General features: G+C 40.9%; 1 protein-coding gene across 2 annotated transcripts in view; it reads right to left on the bottom strand.

The window, feature by feature from the left end:
• LOC137621676 (integrin beta-PS-like) overlaps positions 1 to 12,103 on the bottom strand; it is a 47,641-nt gene extending 35,538 nt beyond the window's left edge. Inside the window, exon 1 of one of the 2 annotated variants that reach the window (XM_068352186.1) lies at positions 11,957 to 12,103. The gene's annotated coding sequence lies outside the window, so the exon portion shown is untranslated. Of the gene's footprint in view, positions 1 to 11,880 lie in introns of both variants that reach the window. The other variant, XM_068352185.1, reaches the window with a different exon arrangement.
• Positions 12,104 to 12,357: the final 254 nt, after the last annotated feature.

Below are 12,357 nucleotides of genomic sequence, written 5' to 3'. Positions count from 1 at the left end.
ATCCTTTTGAGGGCTTTGTTCTCAAATATACAAAATTTGTTGGATATTGTTTCATTGTCATACCACAATTCACGTCCATACAGTAACACCGACATGACTAAACTGATATATAGCCTGGACTATTGTATGTAATTTCAGGCGATTTTATTTCCAAATTTGACTTGACGTAGCCATTGTCTGATTTGCTGTTTTCAATCTTTCACTAAATTTAATCGTAAAGAACCTGTATGGGAGATCATATTTCCTAAATACTTGAATGATTCCACTTCATTAATCCTTCTCCTGCCAATGATATTACATCTTCCATTGCATAATCCGTTCTCATCATCTTTGTCTTTCTTCTATTTATCTTGAGCCCAACCTCCTGTGATATTTGATGCATTCTGGTAAACAAGCATCTTAAATCTTATGGTGTTCTGCTAACAAGGACAGCATCATCAGCATACTGTAGGTCTGCCAATTTCCTATTAACAATCCAGTCTAATCCTTATCCATCATCTCCGACTGTTCTACGCATTAGAAGGATAAACAACATGGGTGACAACACATTCCCTTGGAGTAATCCCCTGTTCGCTGGAAATTCATTTTATAGGACTCCATTAACTTTGCACTTGCTATGGTTATGAACAGACTCAATCAAATTCACATATTTAAGAGGATTTCCATAATAACACATGACTCTCCACAAAATTGGCCCGTGTACACTATCAAACGCTTTTTCCATAGTAATAATAATAATAATAATTTCATAATAATAATATTAATATATTAATTTTCGAAATATAGATCTTGTGCAAGCTAATAATTAATTAAGACCACCGAGGAGAGATTTTCTTGCTAAAAATATTGTTTTTTTTTTTTTTTTGTTAATTTTGAAGGTTGATATGTGGGTATCTCAAATTTGTGGTATTTGAATTAATGTAGTTTTCTCCTGATTCCCTTCTTTATTAAAATTTTCTTCATTCATCTTAGGAATTGCATTTCCCTTCACGTCTTCCTCTTCAGAAAAGTTTTCTTAAGCGGAACGAAGTTTCGAGAGAATTCCCTCAAAACCGAAACCATCTACTGGAAATTGGTTGCTGATGGCCTCTCGGCTCAAGACAAGAAAGGCACGCGGGTTCTGAAAAAAAATGTCTATGATGTACGCATGACCCACTAACTTAGATGTACTGTTGATTACAGTCGTTGTAGACTGGTTGGTAACGTCTCTGCCTGGTGATCGCAAGTCGGGGGTTCGAGTCCCGCAACCTTACCATCCTTATGAGCTAAGGTTGGGGGGGGGGAGCCTATAGGTCTATCTGCCGAGTCATCATCAGCCACTGCCTGGCCCTCCCTGGTCCTAGCTGGGGGCTTGGGCGCTGATCATATAATATATGGTCAGTCTCTAGGGCATTGTCCTGCTTGCTATGGTAATGTCACTGTCCCTGGCCTCTGCCATTCATGAGCGACCTTTAAACCTCTCTCTGAGGAAGTGTGCAGTGTCGTGCCCTTTATGCTCAGCGAGTTCTTGCGCTTAGCCCAACTTTGCTATCTCTCCCGACACTAACCTGTTTGGTTACTCTCCGCACAGTAAGGGTGTGAAAGGATGCAGTCCCCCAGAGCAAGGTATGCTAGGAATTTCTGTTTCCAACTGTACATTAGACACCAAATTAGTTCAAATGGCTTGTTTCTTTGTCTCTAGCAGTGACTTGGAAAAATTCCCAGGAAACAATGAAACGCGAGGAAAAAGCAGTCATCTGGGACTCAACAGGAATGGTTCTTGCAGTATGCAGAGTATCGGATACAACTTCAACATCGATTGCATGTTTGGCCAGAAGTTCAGGCTATACTGTAATTATGCTGAATAAAAGGGAAATTCAGGAACAAGATAATCGGACAATTATTTTCACTCCACCCTCTTGCTTGAGGGTACACTCGGGCACACTATCTTGTTTCTCTTCCTCTTGTTTTGTTAAAGTTTTTATAATTTATATAGGAGATATTTAATTCAATGTTACACTTCTTGAAATATTTTATTTTTTCTTAAGTTTCCTTTCCCCACTGGGCTATTTTCCCTGTTTGAGACGCTGGGCTTATAGCATCCTGCTTTTCAAAATAGGGTTGTAGCCTAGCAAGTAATAATAATAATAATAATAATAATAATAATAATAATAATCACATCTACAGAACCTATATTGCTGTGCAACAGGAAGAACGACTTGCTCTTTTATCTGTATAACAAATCCCACGACCGCTGTTTCGCTCCAATTTGAATTCAGCATCATAATCTTCAGTTTGCCTACGAGGAGACCTCCAGCCCATAAAGCACCCCGCGGACTTTACTGCTTTGAAAGCAAGAGCCCGTGTCAGCAAAAGGCTGCCTTAATCTGACAAGCAAAATACTGCTTCGTAGTCGACATTGCCTCTTGTGCATGAAGTGAGGCTACGTGAGTCCTTCAGTAAATTCTTAGTAATATTTATTGACCTTGTGCTAATTTACCATAATTGAATTAGTTAAATTATCAACCGTTATTTCTCTCTCCCATCAAATCAGTTTATCATGATTGTTCTATATATAATCAATTTCTCACCAAACGCGCCAAATTGTTAAGTTGTATAAACTGCATAGTTGAAAGTTTAATATTTTGAAGAATTATTGAAACTGAAATCTTATGAAGACAGATGCAATTGCTACTGAAATTCAAGATTAACTAAATTATATATATATTTTTTTTTGGGGGGGGGGGGGGCGGTTTCAAGGTTTCAAGAACGCATTTAAGTGTCTGGTTCGAAAGTGGACTGTGGATAGACTACCGGGGAAAAGGACACCGGGAGGGGGGGGGGGGGGGGTGTTGTAAACCCGGTACATGAAGTAGACGTTACAAGTTGTGGGACATCAAGATGGAAGAAATAAATCGGGAACGGAGGTAAGTGCAAGGCTAAATAATAGGTGCAGAGCAGCAAAAGGTTGAAGGGATGCTGAAAAGAAACTTTATCAATACTTACAGTGCACTGCCAGAGGTGCACTGCCAACAACAACTTCCCACGGGATACATTTGAAATGAAAGCATGTGCAAACAGTAACGAAAAAACAATGTGTCATCATTCAGACAGGTTATGTGGTTAACCGTACGCCTCAGCCAAAGAATTTGAATACAAAATATCAGCGATATATTGACTGTCAACTACCTGGTGCTTGATACTTTACCAGCAACAGATTTTTTTTTATTATTTCCCAATAAAACATAGTCTTCTAACCCGTTCTCTGTCACATTCTTAAAAAGCAAAACTAGCCCTTGAACGAAAATTTAAAAGGAATTTTTCTTCATATAATTCGACATGTAGGCTACAGATTTTGTCTTCAGTTTCCAACCCTTTAAATACAGGCACTGACACTACGTTTATTTTTATTCTGTAAATATCGGTTTTGCTAAGGAAAGGTTTAATCTTTTTATAATACTTATGGTTATTTGGATGTGAATTCTGGACTACCGCTGAGTTACAGATTAACATTCTGAGTGCTTAGATTAATTATGCCTTGTCCATGAAAGATCACCCACTTGACACAGTTACATACGCTTCTAAATTGTTCTCATAACTTTACAAAACATCCGCATGTTCTCAAACATAGCTGACCATAAAAATTTCAACGCCAGTTGTACAGTTCTGGTACCATCTTGCCGTAAGAAACCAGTCACGTCAATTAAAAAATCCTGCAAAGTAGTGTAACGAGCCGAGAGAAGGTTGTGACTCAAAGGCAGGATGGAAGCAACTGAGTAACCTCATTACAGAACACTCGCCTTTATATACAAAAACTCAATGCAACAGGAAATTTCCTGTTCAACCGACACCGCAACGGTTAACAGTTAATGGTAAGAAAAATAGACACGTTATTTCAGGTTCAGTGTTAGTGCGAGGGGAGAGCGAAGATACAAGCATAATATATACACAAAATGAAATGTCGTTACTATGTACGATCGTGTGACACACGGTTGGTACATGGCTCCCCCCCTAAAAATGACATGCTGTATATGTTAAATAGGGCGCCCTGATCTAGTGAGGCGAACTGTAGGTGGATCATCTGGCAGGAGGTGAGCAGGTTTTAGACGATCAATGGAGACACAGTCTTCTTTGCCACGAATGTTTAGTAGGAATGCTTTTGGACTGCGTCGGATCACAAGGAAAGGGCCCGTGTAAGGGGGCGTTAGCGGTGGCTTGCTAGTGTTATTGCGTAGGAAGACGTGCGTTGCAGAGTGCAAGTCTGTTGGTATGTGATGCTTCGCTGGGGGCTTGTAAGTCTGGCGGCATGGAGTAAATTTTCCCACGAAGTGACGTATGCGCTGGAGATCATCGGAGGTGGTTTCAGAAGGAAAAAATTCGGCAGGGACGACTAACAGGTCGCCATACACCATTTCAGCTGCCGAGACGTTGAGGGCATCTTTAGGAGTGGTCCTCAGTCCCAGGAGGACCCAGGGAAGCTGAGTAAACCAGTTGGAATCCTTGCAGCGGGACATCAAAGCTGCTTTGAGGGTGTGATGAAAACGTTCAACCATTCCATTGGCAGCGGGGTTGTAGGCAGTTGTCTGATGTATGGTGATACCCAGGAGATTCGCTAATGATGTCCACAATTGAGAGGTGAAAGTGGTACCCCTGTCAGAAGTAATATGCTCAGGGATACCAAATCTTGCAATCCATCCTGAGAGTAAGGCAGAAGTACATGAGGCAGATGTTGCAGTTTCCATGGGAATGGCTTCAGGCCAACGAGTGGAGTGGTCGATGACGGTAAACAGGTATCGATGTCATTGTGATGTGGGTAGGGGGCCTACAACGTTGACATAAATGTGTGCGAAACGACGCTGAGGTTGAGGAAAGATGCCCACTCCTGAATCCGTGTGTCAATGTACTTTGGAAGTTTGGCAAGAAGTACAGGCGCGGAAATGCAGTGCCAAATGAACTTCGTCTTCAACAACTGTGCAATAGAACGGCACGAGGGATGTGAGAGGCCGTGAATGAAATCAAACACCTGCCGGCGCATGGGAGCAGGAATCCAAGGTCGCGGTCTGCCAGTACTGACGTCACAGAGGAGGGTGGTGTTGGAGTCGTCGAGGGGGACGACTTCCCAACAGAGGGATGTGCAGGATGTCCTACATACTTAATATTCTGGATCCTGTCGTTGGGCTTCAGCCAAGGCGTTGTAATCCAACCCCAGTTGAACGGCAGCCAACGTGTTTCTTGACAGGGCATCAGCAACCAGATTCATTTTCCCAGGGACGTATTGAAGGGTGCAATTGTATTCAGCCACGGCGGAGAGATGTCGGCGTTGACGGGCGGACCAGGTGTCAGACTGTCGAGTGAAGACGTGCACCAGAGGCATGTGGTCTGTGCGAATGACGCAGGGCGTACCTTCTAAGAAATGGCGAAAGTGGCAGACAGCCAAGTGCACCGCCAGCAATTTGCGATCGAAGGTAGAATAACCCGATTCTGCCTTGGACAGTTTTCTGCTGAAGAAGACCAATGGGCGGGACGAGCCGTTGACCACCTGCTCGAGTACTGCACCAATAGCGACGTCGCTGGCATCGGTGGAGAGAAGGAGAGGGGCATGTGGGATAGGAAAAGTGAGAGCTGCAGCAGTTGATAGGGCCTTCTTTGCATTGCAGAAGACCGCTTCTTGAAGGGGATCCCACTTCAGGTCCTTTGGCTTGCCCTTGAGGAAGGCGTAGAGGGGAGCAAGAGTGGCGGCAATGGCTAGCCGAAAACGGTGATAATAGTTGATCATGCCAAAGAATTCCTGCAGAGCTTTGACGGTCGAGGGCGCGGGGAAGTCCTGAACGGCTGCTACCTTCTCATGGAGGGGATGGACTCCTTCAGGAGTGATGTGGTGCCCTAAGAACGACACTTCGTTGGCGACAAAGGTACACTTGTCGTACCGGACTACAAGGCCGTTTTGTTGCAGGCGGTCGAGCACGATGCGCAGGTGACGGAGGTGTTCCTCTTTTGAGGACGAGAACACAAGTATGTCGTCCAAATAACATGCACAGAAGGGAGGTCCCCTACGATGCCATCCATGAGACGTTGAAACGTGGCCCCAGCATTACGAAGGCCAAAACAGGAGTAATTGAAGGTGTATGTACCAAACGGAGTGGTGATGGCGGTCTTGGGGATGTCTTCTGGGTTCATAGGCCCCTGATAATACCCCTTCAAGAGGTCGAGCGTGAAGAAAACCTTTACTTTGTGCAGGTAGGAGGTCATATCGGCGATGTTTGGGAGGGGGTAGTGATCTGGTTCTGTTTGTATGTTCAGGCGCCTGTAATCCCCGCACGGACGGAGGGAGCCGTCTTTCTTCAGAACCATGTGTAAGGGTGACGACCATGGGTTGGAGGCCTTTTGGCAAAGGCCCATTTCCTCCATTTTGGCAAACGTCTGTTTGGCAGCTGCCAATCGTTCCAGTGCCAGACGTCTGAATTTTGGGAAGACTGGGGGTTCTGTCGTCTTGACACGGTGATAAATACCGTGCTTGGCAGGAGCCGTGGGCGTTTGGCGAAGTTCTGGACGGAAAACTTCCGGGTACGACGTGAGGAGGTGGGCGTAGGCATCCGTGGGTGGGCTGATGTGGAGAGCGAGGTTAGAGGGGCGGGTTGAAGAGGTGTTGACAAGTACGAGTCTGTGTTGACCAATTGTCGGTGGGCGACATCGACCAGAAGGTGGAAATGAGAGAGGAAATCCACACCGAGGATTGGCAATGTGACGTCAGCAACGAGAAACTTCCAATTAAATTTACCGTTTCCAAACAATAATGTGAAGATCTCGTAACCATAGGTGGGTATCGCAGATCCGTTGGCAGCTACCAAGCGGACGTCGGCAGACGTAGACAGACTACGTCGTATCCTGAAGAGTTCCCTTGGCAAAAGAGAACAACAAGCACCCGTGTCTACCAAAAATCGCACGCCCGTTCCTGCATCATGTAAAAAGAAAAGATTAGAAACACGGGAGGCCACCACCACGAGCGATGGCCTACTTACACGTTTTTTGGCCACTAACAATCCTTGGCACATTTCTTCGCGGTTGCCCCGAATCTGTTGTGGTAGTAGCAAAACTGTGGCGGATGGGAGGCAGTAAGTGGCTGTAGAAGTCGTTGGTTGGGGCGCAAGTGAGTGGTGGGTGGTGGGTGGCTTTGTCGCAGCTTCGGCACGTCATGGGGTAGGCGTGTATGTCCTACGGCATTCACGTCAGCTTCGGTTGACGTTGAATAGACGTTCTCTTCGTCAGGAGTGGAGGCGTTGATGGGGGTCTTGAAGTGGCTGTCCATAAGGGCATTGGCTTTGGTCATCAAGTCCTTTATGGATAAACTATCGACATCGGGTATGGCAGCGCGTACAAGTTTGGGTAAACGGCGTATCCAAAGGGCACGAAGTAGGTTCACCTCACGAGGAGAGCCGTATGCGGCAGGTTGCAGGCGAGCGATACTGGTCATTTCCCTGAGGGCGAGCGAAGCCCTTTGGTCCCCCAACGGTTGTTGAGAGAGCAGAAAAAGCTTTGCTATACGGGCACCTGGCGACGGCGAGTACTGCTGCAGAAGGTATGTTTTGAGGGTGTCATACACTATTGGGGTGTCTCCTTGTTCACAAAGCCAGTCGGATATTTCCGGGAAGGTGTCCTCAGGTATCGTCGCGAGAACATAATCTGCTTTGGTGGTTGAGCGAGTCACGCCCTTGATGCGAAACTGGACTTCTGCACGCTGAAACCAAGCAAACGCCTCTCTGCTGGCGAGTGACGAAAGTTTCAATGGGGCAGCGGCAACTTCCATGGAGTCCGCCATAGTACCAACGACGGAGGGGCGAGGGGGGTTGGAAGGCGGGAGGAACGAGTCGACTTTTGGGGTCACCAATGTAACGAGCCGAGAGAAGGTTGTGACTCAAAGGCAGGATGAAAGCAACTGAGTAACTTTTATTACAGAACACTCGCCTTTATATACAAAAACTCAATGCAACAGGAAATTTCCTGTTCAACCGACACCGCACAGGTTAACAGTTAACGGTGAGAATAACAGGTATGTTATTTCAGGTTCAATGTTAGTGTGAAGATACAAGCATAATATATACACAAAATGAAATGTCTTTACTATGTATGATCGTGTGACACATGGTTGGTAGAGTAGCAAAGAAAATTCACGAAGAAGTAAACATTTGTGCGTATAACATTGCAAAGCATTTATCGTAGATGTAACCTAAGCTTTATAAGGTGTAAGCTACCCACGCGCGAGCGAGCTGATGCATATGAATATTAAATAACTCTACTTCTTAGACACTAAGACACGTCTAAGATCTGTATAAGAATTTTAGATATAAACAAACGTAGACTTAAATCTAGTTACACGATACAAACTCAACATACTTGGAATAAAAAATAAAAGAAGCTAGATATGCTTTTAGAGTTTTATATACGTCTAGCCATGACAACCGTGAATGCGCTTATCACGAACTCGTTGTTTGTACTCAAGTGCCACTACAGGTACTCAAGATATTCCACAAATCTATAGGCATTATGATATAAGATAAATATCCGACAAAGGAAATTGACAGTTCTGTGACGATTTTTGTACAAATGGAGTTTTATCTCAGATGCGTTAAAAACCTGGAGACGTATAGACAGTTCTTGTTCATGTGCCTAACAATCTCATGAATAAAATCTACAATTCTTTGTTCTCGTTCATTTCTTCTTTTCGTCTCTTATCTCTCTTGCGGCTTTGTTCTATTCCACCCGATCAATAACTTTGACGTATCTTTTTTTATAGAAGTTAATATAACATCAATATACCACTTATAAAGCATGCTACGATTCATGTTTTTTATAGCTAATCTAATAAATCCAATGAGTTATATATGACAGGTGTGAACGATAAATAAATCAGAAGAAATTATTCTTCGTTGGTATAATCAGTCAATAAAAGCCCATTATTTTCCACTTATAACTTACAACTGGTATCGACTCAGGGAAGAAAAAAAAAAATAAAATAAATGAAAAGAACCAAACCAGGTTTTTACGAAAGTCTTAGTTGCGCGATAATCCCTAGAACACCGGAAACGGATGACGTTATAACGTGGGTATAGCGTCTCTCTCTCTCTCTCTCTCTCTCTCTCTCTCTCTCTCTCTCTCTCTCTCTCTCATATCCTGTTATTTGTAGGTTTTATTTCATCACTGGAAATGGAGCATTCCATTACCATCATCAATTAAAATTCATTCCTATATATACATATATATATATATATATATATATATATATATATATATATATATATATATATATATATATATATATATATATATATATATATATATATATATATATATATATTCATAATTGTCATTATTGAAAACCTAAGCAAATCCTATAGAGAAGTTGTATAGTATAGGATGTATAACTGATGGTGTCACCTGCAGTGGGTCACGTCAGGCACACTGATAGTGGTCACCTACATTCTCCGTCCAAACCCGGTTCCCAAATGTTCCGCTAACCTCGAGAACCCCCATTTAATGACACTTCCAAACCATCATGCCATTGGAATGGATGCCACGTCGAATTTGTATAATTCATGATCAGTATTATTATTATTATTATTATTGTTATCATTATTATTATTATTATTATTATTATTATTACTTGTAAAGCTATAACCCTAGTTGGAAAAGCAGGATATGCTATAACCCCAGGGACTCCAACAGGGAAAGTAACCCAGTGAGGAAAGGAAACAAGGAGAAATAGAATAATCTAAGAACAGTAACATTAAATTAATATTTCCTATATAAATTATAAAAACTTTAACAAAACAAGAGGAAGAGAAATAAGATAAAACAGTGTGTCCGAGAGCACGATCAAGCAAGAGAACTCTAGTTCAAGACAATGGAAGACCATGGTACAGACTATGGCACTACCCAAGCCTAGAGAACAATAGTTTGATTTTGGAGTGTCCTTCTTCTATACAGCAGCTTACCATAGCTAAAAAATCTCTTCTACCCTTACCAAGAGGAAAGTGGCCACTAACCAATTACATTGCAATAGTTAACCCCTGGAGAGAAGAAGAATTATTTGTTGATCTAAGTATTGTCAGGTGTACGAGGACAGAGGAAAATATGTAATGAATAGGCCAGACTATTCGATGTATGTGTAGGCAAAGGGAAAATGAACCGTAACCAGAGAGAAGGATCCAATGTAATACTGTCTGGCCAGTCAAAGGACCCCATAACTCTCAAATAACATTTGGATAAACTGTACAGTACATATTTAATTCAACCCCTGCAGTTTTATCGCCTTCAGATTTGAAACGTGGCAGCTGTCTGTCTTAACTGAAATATTGTGGTGTATTTACATATGCTTTGGCAAACAATAGTATTATGATAATGCTCAATATTGAGAGTTTCAATTAACAATTTTTATCAATTAATTCGAAATTTATATATTAATCAAAATATTGTGAGCTAAAACTGAAAATTTATTCTATAAATTGATTTGGATTTAATTACTAGAAGAAAGACTCATAGTTGAAAATTTAGTTTAGTAACCGGGCCATTTCTCCAAATTCAAGATGGCCCCCGAGTACTTACATTGCTTTTTGGAGTCCTCGTGGCATAAGCTTTCCAAACATGTATAATTAAAAAAAATCACCAAAATGCAAACAATATTAAACATTAGACATGATTAAAACCACCCCGGAGAAATTCAAAGGCATTCTTACCCAAACTCCAAACATAACTATGTCATAAAGGATAAAATCTGTTGAAGGAGATAAGATTAGACATTGATTGATGGATTGATTGTAAGTCATCTAGCGTTACGTTAGATGAAAAATGACGTAGTTGTTATTCATATTTTTATAAATTCTATCAAACCAGCGCCGGATATGGAACATCAATGATGAAAAAGCCGTCAGGAATATCAGAGAAGTTCCAATATAAATAAAACTAAAACTAAATTACAGATAATTACGTCAAGAAATTTGACAGTATCCAGAGCTTAAATGTATCCCTGAAAAAAAAAGATCTATATTTTATTTCACAAAAGAAAAAAAGCAACGGTTTCGTTCTATGATCTCAGAAGCTTTGACTTTTTTCGAGGATTAAAAATGAAAACATCTTATCTTATCATTCAATTATCGACAATGAAGAGGACTGGCAAAGAAAAAAAATATACTTTCAAAGGATAAATCTTTAATTTAGTTACCTAATATTTGGCCTACTTCTTGTGACCAAATTTTTACTACATAACTTTTATTTTTGCTGCCAAAATCTTTAGTTTCTGAGGGCAAATTTGAGATTTCACAGTAAAATTTTGCGTTTTAATGAACAAGAACTTGAATTGATATTCTATGTGAAATAACCCAACTAATTTATGGTAAAAATATTACCGTAGTTTTGTGCCAAAAACTCTTGTTTTACAATTTAGTTTATATACGCAGTGACTACGCACTAACAAACAATCATTTAAAAATTATTAAATTTCTATTTTTAAAGTAATTCCTCAATTATTTAACAAAAGCCTATAAATAAAATTAACAACTTTTATTTATATCAAGTGTCTAGTCGAGTCTATTCAATAATAATAATAATAATAATAATAGTTATAGATAAACTGGGTAATATATGGGGGAAAAAAACATTAAATTTCAATGAAAAAAATACAAGTGCATTGCTGTTAAAATAACCAATCGCAAAATCCTTCGGCAATAATTGTTATGAATGTCAAACCTAATAAAATTAAACGCATCTATATAAGAAACAAAATGCTCAGGACGAAGGTAAAAAACACTCAGGCAGTTATATAAAAAACCGCGTAGATTAAGAAAAAGTACCCAATTAAATTTGCAATATGATAAAGATAAAGACGTAATTTATCAAGAAAATACTCACAAGGTAGATTCACGAAATCGTAATATAGTAATCACGAGGCACTGAACCACAAAATAGAAAAGTAAAAAACGCTCACTCGGTCATTTGGTCTCCCCAATCGACCAAACACACGATGCCCTTAAAAAGTCAACCGCTGACTAGAAGCGACACTCTTATTGTGTCTCCCGCAGGTCGCTGTTAACTGCCGATAAGATATCCTGGGAGTGGTTTCCGCTGGAATTCCTAGATTTTTAGTGGATAGTGTAATTCGAACTATAACAACACCGTAGACTGCTCTTATTAACATGATTATAAATTTAGTAAATGTATTTCAACTGACCATGAGTCCTAAAGTCTACATGTTTTTTTTTTCCTTTGTTATTTATTTCCTGAAACAGTAGACATTCAAAAACACCGTCCCAGGCGTTCAGCTGAATCTTGACGCCTACTTGTATTAGGCCAGCGCCACTCGCAGACACTCCCGTTCCTACCCAAATG

This window comes from Palaemon carinicauda, chromosome 28, assembly GCF_036898095.1.
Source record: "Palaemon carinicauda isolate YSFRI2023 chromosome 28, ASM3689809v2, whole genome shotgun sequence".
NCBI lineage: Eukaryota > Metazoa > Arthropoda > Malacostraca > Decapoda > Palaemonidae > Palaemon > Palaemon carinicauda.
Note: the sequence above shows the minus strand (reverse complement) of the source record. Positions and strands in the feature narration are given on the sequence as shown.